Source organism: Palaemon carinicauda, chromosome 31 (genome assembly GCF_036898095.1).
Source record: "Palaemon carinicauda isolate YSFRI2023 chromosome 31, ASM3689809v2, whole genome shotgun sequence".
NCBI classification, from domain to species: Eukaryota; Metazoa; Arthropoda; class Malacostraca; order Decapoda; family Palaemonidae; genus Palaemon; species Palaemon carinicauda.
The window spans coordinates 31,494,535-31,512,963 of NC_090755.1; the positions used below are offsets into that span (position 1 = coordinate 31,494,535).

Below are 18,429 nucleotides of genomic sequence, written 5' to 3' on the forward strand. Positions count from 1 at the left end.
GAGAGAGAGAGAGAGAGAGAGAGAGAGAGAGAGAGAGAGAGAGAGAGTCACGCACAGGGTTATTTTAATTTCATTACTCTAATGTTACGAAGGCATAAAGATATATGCGGAAAATATATTCTGCAAGTTAGCTGCCCTCCAATTCTAGTCTCATTGTGTGAACTTGAGCAATGTTGTCAGAGTTTACATAAAGAGACCCAATCGATGTGGGTTGTACCATATTCGTTGTAGAATGTAGACTGAAGATCGAACAAATTAGTTCATTTATGTTATTTACTAAAACTCAAGATAATCCTCATTCTTTGGAATACGGTACAGGATTTTTAATTACGATATTTAGATTTCGTAGTCCGTTTTCTTTTTTTTCTTCTTTCAGTATTTGAATAAAATAGATGAATGTTTTGTTTATTTCTAATTTTGCATAATATTTCTTATATATATAAATTATTTCTTTTAGGGTTGTTAGTTAAAACATTTGCTAAGTTGCTACACCTGAATTGTGTTATACTATAATGGGTCTTTAAAAAGGGATAGATGTTTATTAACAAATACTTAGTCATCCTGTTTGATGTTTAAAGGTATTATTGTAATCATATATTACTTAAAAAGGAATTTGATAAATATGTCATAGCTTCATCTCGACAAAACATATCCATTTCCAGCAGAAGTGGATGTTTATGTGTTAACCCGGACTTAGTAAACACCTGTACCGGTAGTTATTACTGGTTGACAGCTACATGTTAATTATGGCAACTTTAACCGAGTTACCAATTTAGTATATTTAAATTGCATAAAATAGGTTAATTTTGGTTCATTAGACATTCAGTTTGCTATCTTTATATGTATGTCTTACAATAAACAATGGGAAATTAATTGACCGTTTTCTATCATGGCTTTAGCTTGAACCATTTTCTTCAATGGAAGGGTGTGGTATTGCAGCAGCAGACGAAAGTTTTGTGTAGCGGGATGGTGGCAAGACATTGAAACACACACGGAGCAAGATTGTGCACGCTACTCTTAAATGTCAAACTGGGAGTTGTCGTTCTATGTGAAGTGTTTCCTATGTAAAAAACATTGACTGGAATAACTGTATCTATTTCGAGTTAACTTAAGGCTACTGAATCGTTGCAGAGTGTAAATAGGAAGAGTGTTTCCACATTTTGACTCCTGATTGAACAGGAGGAGCCGAGCATCGCCGAGCGTGCGGCCGATGGTGTCCGAGTGTGAGTGACGTCATCATTAAGGCACGGGGACTCCTTGACTGTGAGCACGGGCAGTACCCACACCCACCTTTGGCCAATTCATAATTAGAAAAAGAGACGATATATTTTCGCAAAATTCTATCTCCAATTGCACGGTGGAGCTCCCAGAAACGCTGGATTTATGTGTCCCTGACTAGTGTTGCAGCGCCGTGTCGACTTTCCTTAGCGTAAGTAATGTGGGGGAAAAACATGATGGCTTTTCTCACAAGTGAGAGAGAGTGAGTGAGAAAGAGAGAGGGAGAGAGAGAAAGAGAAGTGGAGGTCTTTCAAAAACCCTCTCTTCTTCTGTAAGGGAGATCGAAGTGTAAAGGGAAAGAGAAAAGAGGAGAGAGGGAAGAGACAAGGAGGAAAGAAGACTTAAGAAGAAGGAGAAGAGGAAGAGAGAAGAAGGCGAGAAAAAGAGAGAGGAGAGAAGAGGTAGTGGTGGTGGTGGTGGAGTGAGAGAGAGAGAGAGGTCTTCCCTGTGAAGAAAATCGATCGAAAACATAGGAGGAGTGGTGGTTTGAGTTGATGTTTTGATAGTGCGTGTTGTGTCCCTTTCGGCTTTTTGGGAAAAAAGAATTCGTTTTCGGGGGCCGTATTAGAGTAGGTAGGACTGCCCCCTTTCTCCTTGGCTTGTTCATCATCATCATTCCATAACGCTTTGGCCAGTGTGCTTCCCCCAGCGGGATATCTGTCTATGTGAGAACAAAAAATTGAAAAGCAAAACATAAGGGCGTCAGGACATTTTCGGCCTTGGGGGGAAAAACAACCCACATCGTCAGGAACCTTTTGGTTCGAGTGTTTTTCCCCTTATCCTTCTTGCCCTGCTCCTGCGACGCGGCGAAAGCTTTTGTGTTGAATGTGTGTGTGTGTGTGTTTGTGTGTGGAAAGGGGGTGAGAGAGAAAGAGAGAGAGAGAGGAAAGAGGAGCTGCCACAACGACACACACACCTATATAGGAGTGGAACAGCGGCCATGTTTATATTCCCGAAGTCCTGTCAAGTTGTGGTGTAATTAAAGTGGCCCCTTTTTTCTCCGCTTCCCGTCGAGCCAAAGGGGGGCCCTCACCCCTCACGGGACACGAATTGGATAAAATTGGATCTCAGGAGTGTGTGAAGTAAGATATTAAGAGCAGCAAAACCCCGAACCGTCAGAACCACGAAATCATCATCATCATCATCATCGGCTCTGATGAATTGTTGACTGCATTATGTGGGAGTGGCTGTGTCTATAAACTCGTGTATGTGACAGGGCGGCATCGGTAGGGCCAGCAGTGGCATTCCTCATGCCAATTTCCCTTTAGACTGATAAGATTCCATCCCAATTTGGACTACATCCGGGCGTTATCGGCAGTTGCTCATCCGGCATCTTTCACCCTCCCCCCTCCTACCCCCATAATTTTCACCGTTTGATATTTTTGTGTTTTTTACGCTATTGTGTGGTGGTAGAGGTGTAGGCCGTAGGTCTAGGCGAACTAACTCCCTTTTCAGTAGCGGTTTATGCACGATTATGTTGAATAAGGTTAGCCAAACACTGGTATTGAGGCAGGGATGGTGTAGGCTGGCTTCTGTTGACCCAGCCCAATCATTGTGAAATCAAATGTGCCTTTATCATTTAGACTTTTTATAGACTAGTCTCTGTTGTGCCAAGGCCTACTAAAGGTTTAGTTTTGTGTACTCGTGTTTAGGCCAGCCCAGGCTGTCAGGTTAGGCTGTGTGTAGCCTACACCTCCATGAATATTTGTCCTTAGTAGTCAATATTTAGGAGGTATCGTAAATTCTATGTATATTTTACTGTGATTACTGCTAGTGGTTTATATCTATGAGAAAATATTGCAAACAAGATGTAGTGTAGGCTAATCTGCGCTCGTTAATGGCATAACCGTTTACCACTCCCACATATTTAGGTTAATATATTTAATATGTCTTTTATGATTATCATGCATCTCTGATGGTCTTTGAAATGATTGGATAAGTAGTGGCATATATAGTACCTCTACAGTATAATAATCATATAGGCTTCATCTTCAAATCTAGTAAGAATTTTTATCGAGTTTTGATTTGTAATTAATTTGTATTATTAATTTGGTAAGGTTTAGACCTCTTATTAATGCATAATAATTCCACTTCCATTGGTCTATGTTGACCTGTCGATCTTTTTTTGGCCTTGAGGTCCCCATGCTGTTTGACCGTGTACCCTAATAGACGTGTGATGTTATTGTATATCTTAAGGCCAAGTTTGACATATCATTTTCAACTTTTTTCAAAGTAGTTATCCTTTTACACCCATTCCAGTTAGCAGATAAGCATCTTGAAATTGGACAATATAACAGTATAGAGTAGATTTGCATTGAAATCGTATAGAAAAAGTTAGTGCAGTCTAAGTTTATGTTACAGGCTACTGTTGGTTTCTTTGTTATTGATCAGATAGTTAATTGTGCCATGATTCCATGAAGCATCTGCGTAAGTGAAGGAGCTACTATTCTTACCTCATTTGTATCGGGTTGTACCGTTTCTCATGTATATTCTTTAATACTTGCAATCAGTACCACATTGTTCACTTTATAGCTTGTAAGTAGGCGGCCGATAGCTGTAGTTAGTTGAAAGGGTGGTATAGTAAGTTTAGTCTGACTTTACTTGAGTAAAGTATGATAAACATTTCCTTGCCAAATTTTTGTGAACTAAATTAGACATGATGATGCTGTCGGTTGTATGTTTTGTCGGGTATATTTGTTAATCCTCTTGAGGATCTGGTGGTGTACTTTGGTGCCATCTGTTCGTGTATGGTAATCATTAGTACTATATATAAAATAGATAGAATTTTCAGTTTCTTTCTATCTTCATTTCTTTGTTAGTTGCGCTACGAAATGTCGACAAAAGTAGGGTGACGATTGACATCATTGTTCCCTGGCAAATAGTTTTTGTACATGGTTGGGATCACCAGAGGGTTAAAATCATAGTTCAGAAAGGAATGTGGTGGGTTAGCTAAGCATGATTTTTTATGCATTGTAAAATTATCAATTGTATGTAAACACGATTTGTATACGTCTTGTATTTGAGCCTACTATAAATTAGTTGGGTGATAAACTGATTATCTTTTATAGGATCTAAAGCTATTGAACTTAGGTAAAACGTATTTTATGTTTGCTTTTTTCATGCTTCAAGCACAGTCATTCTCTTACTGTGTAGATTTGTAGCTCCAATAAGTTTATAGAGGTTCCATTTTTTATGTAGGTTGATTTGTGTAAATGCAATTCATTTCCATTGCTATGTATCTTTGGAAAATGTCAACCTCCCTTTGTAGTGGATGATTGTTAGTCAGCTGTCAAAAGTGGATATTGCAGAGGCTGTGCAATAAACATTTGTGATGTAGTCAGAGGTTTCATATTTAGGTAAGGGTTGTCCATTGAAACGTAAGGGCTTAAGGTATTGCTAACCTTGTAGATGGAGTGGAATTTCCATTGGTGTTGCTTCATTCATTTGAGTGTGAATCTTGGATAATCTTGAACTCTTCCTCAGGCCTTTATTGGTGTCGATTAGTTTAGCTCTGTCATAGTTGTTCTTTTTCTAGTATTAATATTCATTGCCTTTTATAGTACTATGGAATTTACTGCTGTTTTTGTTAGTTGGTATTGGTCAATCACTCATGTCTAGAAAGCATAGTTGCTTTAATCTTGTCAACGAGGTGTTAATTCACAACTTCTCATATATAGTTATTTATTTTCTTATTTCTTTTCCTCACTGGGCTATTGGAGCCTTTGAACTTGCAGAATCCTGCTTTTCTCAGTAGGGTTGTAGCTTTACCTAGTAATGATGATAATCTGTTGCTATGTTACTGTACTGTAGGTACCATCACAATCCAAAGTTTCTTTACCCACTTCCCTCGTTGTAAGGAAGTCAAAGCTGGTGGTAAAGAACTGACCACAGGCTAGTTCTCTCTTTCTCTCCCCCTACTACTATTATTATTATTACTGTTACTGCTATTTCTGATTTTCCTTCACTATCAAAAATTCTTTCCAACCGCTTTCTTCAATTTCCATTTGTAGTAGTGGTAGTGGTGTAAGGAGGGAGAGAGAGAGAGATAACTACCTCGGCACGCAATCAGTGACCAGTTTTTCACTGTTGGCTTCGACTTCCTTACACTGAGGAGTGGTGTAAAGGAATTTTGTATTGTTTTTAGCACATGGTTTTTTTTTTATGTATTGTACCAACGTCTTGCATAGGCATGATTCAGGGATTCATTTAGGGCAAACTGCTCGTGTAAATCTATTTCTGTATTACGGTAGTTGAGAGGCATTATGTACTTTTGCAAAAGAGATTATTCATTTATTTGCAGTTCTGGAAACATGCCTCAATGCTGAAGTATATAATTTAAATCTAAAATCTTGGTCTCCTTTTATGTATTCTCATTTTATTGATGAATTTGGGTTTACTGTACTTGAGAAGATTTATTAATGTTTTGAATATTGTTTTTGGCAAGAGTATTTATATAATTATTGCATTTAAAGAAGGGCTTTCAGTTTGATTGGGAAATTTTCTTTAACCTAACTTGTCCAAATTTATAATTACTTTGAATTATGAATATCCATAGATTCTTACCTAACACTATTTCAGCAAATTTTTTAGCATCAGCTTAATTTTTTTTTTTTTGTTATCCTTGAAACATAACCTTGTTTTATTATGTACAATCGTATGTTATCGGGTTACTGTAGAGTATTGAGCAAGCTGATGTAGTGCAACTGGGGAGATGAATAAGCTTGTTGCATATGTATAATGATTTCTGTAGATGTCATGTTATTGATATAGGCAGTGTACGAGAAACTGGAACGAACCAGTTTGTGGCTTTCACATGTCTGTGTTTTCCTGTACACTGGACCACACCTGACCTTCTGCAAAGTCATAATAATATCATGTACAGAAACTTGAATGATTATTTCCTTTTCAGTATATGTGTTATCGAATAATCTGAAGGAAAAGCAGGAGAGAATTTTTCAAGTAACAAATGAAAATTAACATTGTGTGTATGACCTTGTTAGGTAACTTGCTTCAGTAACAAATTTGGGAGTAAGTAATGTGAGAAAATCGTGTTGGTTTACATCATGATCTTTTAAATGCGTTAGTTTTCAATTAATTGGTTTACCATTTCTTTATGTTGTCACAGTCAATATATTGTGTACATTTGTATAAAAATGGAAGGTTAGTGAGGGCCATTGCCATGAGGTTTGTCTTATAGCAGCACCATATTGATGTGTAAAGTGTTTAATTTACAACTCAGTATTATGTAGTTATTACTTAGTTAATGAAGTTTGGTGGTATCCTCCATATGCTATAATAATTATAAATTTTTCGAAGGTGCTTTTCACTAAATGGAATTTCTGAAAGGAGCAACCAGTTTGGTCATTCCATTATATACTGTATAACTTTCTTGAAGCACATTTGTGATCACTTATGAAAAAAAAATCTTATCAAATGCTTTTCTGAGCTGGCTGACTATACTGTAGCTCATTTTGTCATGGCCAACCAAAATGACCATGTACCGCTAATTTTTTTTTTTAAGTTAGATATCCCTCAGTCCTTTTTATCTATATATTTTCAGGGAATCTTCCTTAATGTTCATAATATATTTTACTTAGCATGACCTTGAATGGGAAAAAAAAGTGGAATGTTTTTTGTTCTGGGTTTTGTCTCAATTCATAGCTGTGTATTTCCTTTTCACTTCCTGGAGGATGTGCTAACGTTTGTTTACAACCAATTTGGTTTGCTCTCTGTCAAGGTGTGGTAAGCACACAATCTGCATAAGCAAGGAATGATTAAGAGTTTGATGAATTTCAGTACTGTACCTTAATTTAGAGGCAAAGAATGTTGGCTTTCTCCTTTGTACTGTACTTTAGTGTCATTGGGTAATACTTTATAGTACAAAGCTAAGAAATTGCTAAGAAACTTTTGCAAGAACAGTCTCAACTTATCAGTTGACCAAAATTTAAGTTGGTGTTCTTTGCCTTACATGTGTTCACACACCTTCACCCTTTCCAGTTTCATCTCTCTCTGTTCCTTCTGAGGTATAAGCTACTTTACAGTTGGATGTTAATGTGCAAAAGAATTTGATAAGTGCTTTGGATATTGTTGTATTCCGTTCATTCTATTTTGGTTTCATGCCCCTTTTCTGCAAGTGTGTCAGTGTCAGGTTCTTAACTTCTTGTTTCTCAAGTTCTCTTTACATCTAACACTAGAGATGAAAGTATGGCAAAAATATCAAGGCCCTTGGTGTGCTCACGGACTTGGCTTCCTTCCCTAATCCTCAATGCTTATTTCAGAAACTTGTGAGACTGCTGATTTTCACCCTGTCATGGTCTCGACATAGTTTGTTTAGGAAAAAATTACGGTAGCTCTCTTTTTTGATAGACTGTATCATATTGCTTCCATAGGTTGGTTTGGTCATGTCATGTTTCTCTTGAAAGAAAGATCAGAGTTAGTTTGTAAGATCTTTGTATGAATTGCAAGGAGTTTATAATGGTTTCCTACCCACAGTATATCAATAATCAGAAGAATGCAGTCTTTCTTTTTGCTGTCTCTTGAGCTCACCCTTCTAACTCCTTTCACTACTGTATATCTGCTAAAATGTTTCCTTTTATGCATACATGTCAAGGCTTTCAACTGTGCTTACTCCTGAGTGCACATGTATGTCTGTGCCTGCACTCGATAAAGTGTTTAATATTACTCCCAATGTACTGTACATATGTGCCTGTGGCTCCCATTATTCTTTCCTTCTCCTGCGATTCATACTTTTTCTGCTCAATATGTTGTGGATTCTCTCTTGCTCCTGTCTTCATCCTACTGACCCTGATATTCATGGGGTTTTGCCTACCATTTTGGAAATGCAATTTTCTCTTGTTTTTAATGTGTCTTATTCAGGATACAGTACACCTGTTGGCTCTGCTGATATCTGCGGCCCCTATGGTTCTTTCCGCCCTTCTTTGGCCGTTAACTCTCGCAGGGGTCCTATGACACCATAAGTGTTGTATAGAAGATTTATTCAGCTTTCTAATGTAATTTTCAGTAATTATCTTTATTCCTTTGTTATGTACGCAAGAAAAAGTCAATGCAAGTAAATTGACACATGATATTGCTCCCTGGGCAAATTTCATGAGCCTTACAGCAATTTTGTCATGGTCTGGATCACCAGAGCATTAAGATATTTTAAATGCTTCTTCAATAGTTAAAGATTAAAGACTTGCTTCCTCACTCAAAGGAGGCTGAGTCCAATTCTGACTTACAAACTTTTCATTTGCTTTCAAGCAAGATCCAGGAGTTTTATTTCTAGCAATGGTGTATATCCCCTAATAGATGGCTGTTCCATCTCCTCTTACTTGGCCACGCCTTTCCAACCCTCCATTCAGCCAAAATTGTTTGTCTATTAAGAATTTTGTTTTCAGACAAACATCATAGTAAAATTGCCAATAGTAAGTCCCTCTATATGCTTACCTTCGTTAATGAAATTCTATTGTCTAGCTTTTTCTTTGGTAACTGAATCCTGTTTCTCTATTATGGTCTTATAGAAAACGAAGATTATTACTTCTGGTATGCCTTCTTTGTTCCCCTCTATGACTTTCGAGAGTGAACTTTCAAGTCCAGTCCTGGAGGTTTTGCCATGCAAAGAAGTAAGGGTCCTTAGTAAAATTTTTAGTTGCAGTTAAGCCATCCCTTCCCAATGGAAAGCATAGTTTTGATGTTTCTGTCCCATGGGAAAAGTTTGAAGGCAAACCCTGCATTCTTTGAAGATTCTCGGTGAAAGTTATTGCCTATCTATGCCAGGGAACCCTCCTTGAGCGAATGCTCCACTAGCCTTCCATGCTTGTCTTTGTAGCTTGTTTGCTGCTCCTAGTTACACAAGCCACATTATAACCTTGTATTGTCCTTTTTTTTCTTTTCTTGCTTACCATCTTTATTTAACTTTCAACTTCATAATGCAAGTGCAGGGTTTTGCTCCAATTTCACATCAGTGCTGAATGGCCTGCCTGGTCCCTGTGGCCCAAAGTCCATCCAGAAATCCATTTGAGGCAAAAATGTGCTGTGTTTAGTGCATTTAGGACATTGCCAATTGTTATTTAGCTCTTGAGCTGATTATTCTTCATATCTGTACATTTTAGTTGCTTATAATGTTCTGTTACCACTTTCAATGCTTAGAAGCTATATGAATGCTGTGATAGTTTATTCATAATGCGAAATACTGTAACAAGAAAGTGCCAGATCATTCTTTACTTTGGTTATAGCATTTTCATTTAATGTTGATATAGTATTTTCTCAAATTTCAACCAGTTTCTCTTGTTTCTGCTTAGGAATGAAACCACCTAGTCAATTTAAGAGTATGTTGGGATGCCAGAAAACCTCAAATCAATCAATCAATCATTTTAAGAATAATGAGGAGTTCAGTAATCACCAGTTTATTTTTAACATACATTCTAGAAATGCAATGGTATAATGAGTTACCTACGATTGTAGTTATCTCATGTATATCTAACTGTATATGATGGCTTTATGTTAAGGGGTGAATGGTTGATGATTATTTCACGCCATTGATAAAAAAGTAAGGATGCGGAATAGTGATACATTCAAAGTTCACATTTTTGTTGTCAATCATCCCTCATAAATGTGCTCAATCTTTATTTATGCACAATATCTGGGAGACCAATGTGTCCATTTGTTGCTTCTTGGAGCACGCATGCCTTTGTTTGTTGAACTCGGTACAGTATATCTCTAAACTAGCCTTGCAAGGTTATCGGGGTTTCAGTTTGTACCTTTGGCCCACCAGTGTTTTCTGAGTTTGCAAAACAAAATTGCTGTTTCTATCAAAGAAGACTCTATACTCTTAGACTACCTTAAGCAGTAATAAGACTAGATTTGCAAGATGTTAGTTTCAGGTTGCTATATATTGCCTGATTTGGGTCCTAATGAGTAATTAACAGCATTCTTGTAAGAAGAGAAAGCAGAACCTTCTAGTTTTGTTATTAGACTACATACTAGAAAAATCTTGGAATCGTGATCCGCTTGTTACCTCTTGGTATAACTTTTATTGAAATACAGTTACCGATATAGTGTTTTTCAAACTTGAACTGTTGTACCCTACAAGGCTATAACTGTGCATCCTCTGGTCTTCAATCTTTTATCTGAATTTTTAAAATTTCATTTATTGAAAGAAAACTATTTAGTTTTGTAGACCTCATGCAGTGCAATGTTGTGTAATTTCAAATATAGAACCCAAGCATTTAATGTTTAACAATGAATGTAATGAAAATTAAAGCCAAATAGTTTACAAGTTCAACTTACTACATCATGTTTTCATTTTTTTGTTTTTTTTTTTCTAGACTTGGGCTTCAGCTTGGTGGTTACTGAATGTAGTTATCTTCTAGTAAGTTGAATTTGCATATGGTTTAAAATTTCTTAATGATTAATTTGAACTACCTGAAAATGGAATGCTTTAAAAGAATTCTCTAAAAATGCTCGAAAATCTGGTCCTTATAACTTTATGCCCAATAAGAGTTCTATCTTTTTTTGCACTAACGCCCCTTAAAATATGATTTGCTCATATGATTTCGACGTAGAGCCTAATACTCTACTACAGTTTTGTGGTGAGTTCCGGACATTTATTAGGTCAGAGTTCTTCAGTTTATTTGCCAACAGTGATCTTTTTTTTACTCGACTAACAAAATTCTTTATGTTCATAATAAAGATAGAAAACTTTGACTATTTGAAGGGCTGCTTTCATTTTTAGGACCTATGAAGCCACTTTTGAATATAGATTTATGGTATTCTGTTGTGTTTTACAGTATTTTTCGTGATGAAAAGCATGCGACAGGGGAATTTGACACTGGAAGGAATACAAATCTAGCCGATGTCCTTTTTGGTTGTGGATAGTTCAGTTTCTTTTGGTTTTTAAGATTTGGAATGTCAAATATATTACGGGAATATCGACATCCTGCCATGATTAGGTAAAGAATACACACGATACTGACCGGATGGATACTCATCCTCAAGTGCAGTGTGTTCAAAAGAATGAAAACCTCTATAGGCATAAACTACCGTACTGTACTGTGCAAACCTTATTTTGATTTGTAAATGATGATGAAGATTTGTGCGTTGTGTGATATATATGCTGTTTATATTTTAAAGATATTTTTCATGCCATTACAATCATCGTTCTTTATATGGTGTACCGCTTTCCTTCTAGTCATAGCTAATTTCTTAGTTCTTCAGTCCTATAATTGATTTATATTTAGTCATTTGTTTTACCAGTGTTCATTGCAGTTGTTTCCCTTTGATCGGTGATTTGTAGATGTACAGTATGCTGTTTTTCACAGTTATGTTTGATGGTGGCTGAGATGATTTCAAGATTGAAATGAGTGTAATACTGTCTGATTGTGAAGTGTGTGTACTTTATTGATGGTTTCAAAATTTTGCGCTAAAACTAGCCCAATTTCTGTGCAATTGTTCAGATTGAAGTAATTTTGAATTATACAATTCTCTGATGATACATACCGTAATCTTTTCTTAGCTTATCAGTATTCTTATCATGATTTTAAATATATTTTCTTTTCTACTGTCATGTTACTCTTATGGTACTGTGCTTACAAACCTTTCCTCTTTTTCAGGTAAGTAAGATGGTGGCAGCCACGGAGTGGAGAATTTGACATACATCGATACATTTCTCTTGATAAAACCAGGATTTGATCTTCTCTTGATAAGTATATACTATATTATATGTTATATCTTAATTTAATACAAGGTCCCTGTAATGGTTTAAGGTTTTCAGTGATCATTGCATATGGACTTCAGTTAAATGTGCAGTACTTTTCTTTTCTCTTATTTATTGTAAACTTTACTTGACTTGCATATCATGGATATCTTAAAAAAACACAGCACTAAGTAAACATTATTCTTTCTAAATTACAACTAGACCAACGGCATCATTGCTGTTAATATGCACGAATTTGGAGGGGAAAAGTTAAAAAAAAGACTTATCTGTCAAATCAAATACAATAGGCATCCATTGAATGTAGAACATCGGCAATTTATGGTTTAACCTCCTATAGTTGAAATTTGATTATGCAGCGAGATCCAAAATGAGAGCAACAAGCTATATTGTATAGGTTATGCAAACGCATTGATATTTTCAGTGTTTTTTGTAGATGACAGATAAAAGCAAAAGTATTATGATACTGAGATAATGATTGATCTTCTAATGATAATGCAAAATTTTAACCTTCTGTTGAGCTGATGACGTAAATACACTGTAGACAAAAGCATTAAATGTAATAACTGGTCATTGAAAAATTGGATATATCCAAAACCTTTGATGCAGAACTCTAATTGTACTATATACAGTACTTTCATTTGCAGTACTGCATTCTGCTAATTGTAGTTTATATGTGACAAACCAAAGTTTATAAAATTAACAACATTTATGGTATACAAGTTGCCAGGACCCTTGAAAGGATCACTGTTTATGACTAGATATTTTAACTGCAGTTGTCAGCACGCTATGACTTTAGGGGTTTTAGTTTGGTTTATTTGTTTTGAGGTTTATAATAATGTTTTCTGTACTTTTATTAAAGTACTTGCAATGAAAATGAACTTATACTGTACATATTGCAATTCAATTTGTGTTGTCGTGTGCCTTTCTTACTGACAACCTAAATTTATATTCCTAATCAGAGAGAAGCACTCTGCTGTAATTTGACATGATTGGATGACTGTTTAGAGTAGAGAGTTCATTGAAAAGATCACAGTTCACTTTTAAGGGTCTCAACTGCAGTTCTGTTGGTATTATAGAATCTTCATATCGTACAGTGTAAGAGTAGTCTGATCTTTCCAAAAATAATGTAAATGGCAAATTAATGCTTTCATGCTTATAGATTTGGCTGAACTTATATGTGGGTGTGCTGTATTGCACGATTGTATTGTTTAACTTTTTATATCAAGTTATAAATGGTGTCAGTCATAATTCGATATTGGAGAGTATATGATATTGATAATTTGAAGTACAGTTCTGTAATTGTATCAGTATTGCAGTACTACAATTTTTATTCTTTGGTAACTAGTGTATTATGGACTGGGTTAATTTTGTAAATAGAAATGCATTTTTTCATTGAGATTACAGATTATGGAAATCTGGCCATGATTCAGTGGGACTTGATAAACACTTGTGATGTTTAGTGGAAGTCCTACCAGTGTAAAGTAGGGTGTAATCTTCCAACACACTAAACCTAACGTGACTAGCCTTTTTTAAAGACATATTTGCGATATCCCCATTTTGTTTAGGCCCCTTAGCCTAATTAATCTAGGGAAATTATCTTACATGTAAATAGTAAATGAATAGCAGCATAGAATTTCAGCTTATTTATTTATGGTAGATATTAAATTTAATCAACAATACTGTAATTAAATAATATTGTACAGTATGTAGGTTAAGTAACAATAAATCAAACCTTGAATTTAAAAAAAAAATTAGTCAATAGCATATTTAAATAATGTTTAAAGGGAAAGGATTACTGACAGCCAATATTGAAGAATCTTCTGGGATCTAGACACCAGAAAGGTTTAGGCTGTATTAGTGCAAGAAAATGTGAAGGTCATTGGAAAGGAGCAAACTGTGGCTTTCTAGGGTAGAAACAGTCGATCTATTTTCAGTCTTATGTTTTCCCCACAACTGCTGGTGACTAAGATTTTTAATGAGGTTCCTGCTTTGGCTGATAGTACAGGGACTCATCCTAGGCGGTTGAAACTTTGATTAGTGAAAGAATCCAATTACAAGTTACTCATTAAGCAGGTAACTTTTGTAAGTTGCATCATCGTCTACATTTAAAGCCTATTCAGCGTCCTTGCAAATGTCGGTGTTTGCTCTTAGGATTGGCAGGTTTTTCTCTTGATGAGATACTGTTGTTGATTTTTAATGTATGATTCTTATTCATTGAAATGTGTTTTCTGTAGTGTAAAGTGATTATTTTTGTTGGTTATATAGTATTTTTGACTTCAAGGTTAGTGGTATCATTCATCTACTTGTTTAATACAAAGTTTGTGTGTACAGTATGTACATAATTTTGATAATTAGACTATATTTGTAAGAAATCCGTGATGTTCATAACTCCTCTCTCTTGAGGCTTTGTTTGATACTGATGTTTACCCTAAAGCTAAAAATTTCTAATTTTCTAGCCTTTAAATAGGCTAAGTCCTCTGGTACAGCATTGAGACAATCTGGCAGTTGATGGTAATAACCTTGGCTTGGGTATATTGTGAATCCTTTGTCTTTTAGTACCCGTGTTGCCCTCGTGTTCTGTAACATGCTTTTTAAACCTCCAGGTTATGGGTTTTTGTATGATTTAGATTATTAGCGATAATAAGGGATGTCATCAGGATTTTTTAGTGTATTCCTGTGAGAGATACTCTGGCGAAGATATTGCTAGGCAGTCATAATCTTCATTATCCTTTCAAGTGGCAGGATCAATATAATCGTAAAGAATAGGGATTGGTTTTTGGAGTTTGATTGTAATGAATTTCATAAGCTCTCTACTTCTTTTTGCTTGTTAAACCTAAGAAGACCAGTGAGTTTTCAGTTAATCGCCTTGGGTCCTTTTATTGTAAAACACTTTCGATTTAGTGAATCAGTCAGCTCTTTACTACCACCGGTTTCAGAGATAGACTACCAAGTTACTGTAGTATCCTGGTTCCAAATATGCCCCCAGTTACTGAAGTAATTACCCATGAGCAACCAGATCATACTTATATTCATGGCGTGGTCTATTGTATCGCTCCTATAGATCACAGAAAAGATTGAATAAAACAAAGTTTATGGTAGCAGAACAGTTACAATTAGATGACATGAGCATCAGTCTAATGTAGGTTTGGCCACTAGCACATCTTGAGTTTTCCCCAGCGACAGCCCAAGTTATACAGTTGTAACTTATCTACCAAGACAAATCCGGTGCCTTGCGCATGTGCAAAGATTACCGCTAGGAGTAAACAAAGGGAAAATCTTATAGTTACGTTTTTAAAGGATTCACCTGGCTAATAAGAAGAAAATCAGGATAATAAGGAAGGAGAGCTAGATGACATATCTCCATTTAAATCTGGGACGCAAAGTAGCTCTACGAAGTGGTTCTTGTAGCAACCTCCCAAAAGTTTTCTCTGTATTAATTTCGTAACTTTTGTAGGCCATGAGGATTTTGTTTTGACAGGTGTTCCGGCCAAGATGCCAACAGGACTTAAACTTGTATGAGAAAGCTTTGAAGATCTTTCCCAACAGAACCTTGTAGGAGGAAGGCTGTCCTACCACCAAGGGCCCATATTTTGAGAGTAGAGATTGCAAAACTAGAGAAGAATGTAGTAGAAGTCTTGGATCAATCTCCAGGGTTTTACTGCAAGTTGTTCATTGTCCCCTAAGCCTCGAGAGGTTGGGGACCAAGGTGTAGATCTTTTCATTCGTAACTGGTTTACAGTTCTCACCAAGTTTTTGATGGCAACATCCTCAATCCTTGTGTCAGTAAGGAAATTATTGATATACTTATCCAGATGCAGACCTATACATACCTATTGTTCTCATTATTAGAATAGTTTCAAAGTTTACCAATTCAAGTGTCTGTATTTGAGTCTCAGGACACTTTCTCAAGTTTTAACCAGGATGATGGTTTCCATCTCGAAAGCGATGAGATTTCTTGTAATCACAGTTCTTTAGTACCTGGACGACTGACATTTTTAATGCTTAGTTTGAAATAATTTTGGTTTAATAAGTGTGGTTACTGAAGTATCTACAAAGGTTAGAAAATCTCTCTTGATTTCAACTCAAGGGATTCTATATGTGGGATTTATAAGGGCAACATTTTATTTTCGAGTTTTCCTTTGGAAAAGAGGATTCAGTCTTTTCTTTTATTGGAAAAGTTAAGTTGATGAAGTTGATGTCAGTTCGGGAGTTGATGAGATTGCTAGGGACAATGGTTTTGCTGAGGGGTGGGGGTGGGGTGGCATCCTGATAAGTTATCCTAGGAAGTATCCAATTAAGTGATGGTTCCAGATGTGTTTTTTTTTTTTTCAGGGAGGCTTCTCAGGAAATATAAAATGCAACTGTAAATAATCTCCATCTGTCAGGAAAGTGGTAGAGGAAAAAATTCACTCTTTATTCCAAATGCCTGGAACTTTCAGTGATGATATGGCAGCATTGGCTTATATTTGGAAACTGGGTAACCAAATCAGAATTCCTATTATGACTAGCTGAAGTTCTATTGACTTGGACGAATTTGTGGGGAATAATCCGTCTACCTGGACAAATTTTGGGGGAATAATCCTTCTACCTCTGATTATTTCAAGGAAACTTATTGTCACATATCTGTAGCCTCTATTGGTGAAAGGTCCCAGGCAGTTGCTATTCATGATCTGTCTTTTCAGAAAACCAGTTATTATTGTTACTTGCTAGGTGGAAAAGCAGGTTGCTATAAGCCCAGGGGCACCCCAACTCATATATACTACAGCTAAATGCATGGAGACTGTCTGCCATATTCTGGGGCCATTTCAAAGTCCTCTAAATTTTATATCTTAGGTTCTAAAAAGCAGTTTACTAATTTGTATTAAAGGCATTGGAATGTTTAATGTCAAGTCTCCAATTGTAATAACAATTTATTGAAAGCATTCAATATTTAAAGGTTTCTCATTTTGAGCATTTGAAAGGTTTTTCTGTTAAAGATCTCGCATTCGAGTCTCCTTCCTGGTAGGTTTAGCGTTTGTTATACGCTTTAGTGAACTACAAGTTCTTTTATTTATATGTAAATTTTGGAGAAAATAAGATGATTATTCCCTGTTTGGAAAAGAAAGTTGGTGATTGATACATCATAGAATAGATTTCTTTGTCCTGTGAGACCTGTTAAAGTTTTATGAGGGTAAGGTTTCCAATTTTTTTGGGGGGGTTAGTATTTTGAATCTTGCTCTTTTCTGGATCGAAGTAATTTTTGGTAGCATATAGTGTGTACTCCTTGATCCACTGGCTGACTCAAAGATATTGAAACTTTCACCAAAATCTACCATCATCTGTTATGGGTTCTTCTTGAAAGTGAAATAAATGAATTGATTATAAGGTTATTGCCTTTTACCAAAAGAGTTAAAATTTTTCTTTGTTGCCTCTTTATGGCTGCTTATCTCCAGGAATGGTTGGTTGAACATTTGCCACTCTATGATGGAGGTCTTAAAGTATACTGTTGATTATTATTAAGCATAAGTGTTTCATGGTCCTTGGTCACCATGTAATGCCATCAGTGCAGGGTTTGTGACATTGAGAGATGAATGTGTTGGAGAATGGCAAGTCATTTCTCCCTTGCAGTTAAGTCCTGTTTCATACAAATTGTATAGCAATTATTATCCTAGAACCAAGCGGTCGAGTGATTTCCGTGTCATTTTTTTTTATAGGGCCATGTGCTGCCTTGCCATCCATTTTCTCATTTATGAAATATCTATAGCTGGACAGCAGCAGTATGAAAGGTTTGAATTCTTTGGAGAAAAATTTGTGGCTGCTGCCTTCAAATTTAGCCTCATTAATGTGTGGCATGCTTCACAAATTTCTCCACAGTTCCCTTGCTTCCAGGAATACTGTTTTGCACTTGCCTAGAGCTTTGCCTTCTTCAGAAGGACCATTAATTTTTTTCTTTTTTTTTTTTTTACTAATTTGATTTTTTCCTACGTAACATTTATTCAAGAAGTCTTAACATGATTGCGGGGAATTAAGTATAGTTATAATTGTACACTCATAATATAGGTCATCTTGGGTATAGATACTCGTGTGTTAACAAACAGCAAGTTTAAACTACGTGTAGCAGTAAGTTACATACATAGTTCTCTTTCACCCTATTGGAGTAGTGAGTTACATTTATATTGTTCTCTTTTGTTTTATTTGATTTCTATGTTGAATACTTCAATAAATACGGTATTATGACTCGGGAGTTATTTCACGGTAAACTGTAAATCGGATATCCTAGTATATGTAAACACGGGAGACCAGGTCTCACGGGCTATTATTAGTAAAGGTTCACGCAGCACTTAGTGTTTGTACTCCATTCTTTTTTACTAATGCTTCTACATTTCATTTTTACCTTGTGGAAAGGAAGTGAACTCTGGTTTGAGAGGTCGCTTTTTATGATTAAATACTGTAGAATA

General features: G+C 36.0%; 1 protein-coding gene across 7 annotated transcripts in view; it reads left to right on the plus strand.

The window, feature by feature from the left end:
- Window positions 1-964: 964 nt before the first annotated feature.
- The window catches only part of Gbeta13F (guanine nucleotide-binding protein subunit beta-1), a 100,427-nt gene continuing 82,962 nt past the window's right edge, over window positions 965-18,429 (plus strand). Inside the window, exons 1-2 of one of the 7 annotated variants that reach the window (XM_068355108.1) lie at window positions 965-1,429; window positions 11,889-11,981. The gene's annotated coding sequence lies outside the window, so the exon portion shown is untranslated. Of the gene's footprint in view, window positions 1,430-1,494; window positions 1,680-1,723; window positions 1,852-2,185; window positions 2,361-11,888; window positions 11,982-18,429 lie in introns of those variants that run through there. The other 6 variants (XM_068355109.1, XM_068355110.1, XM_068355106.1 and 3 more) reach the window with 6 other exon arrangements.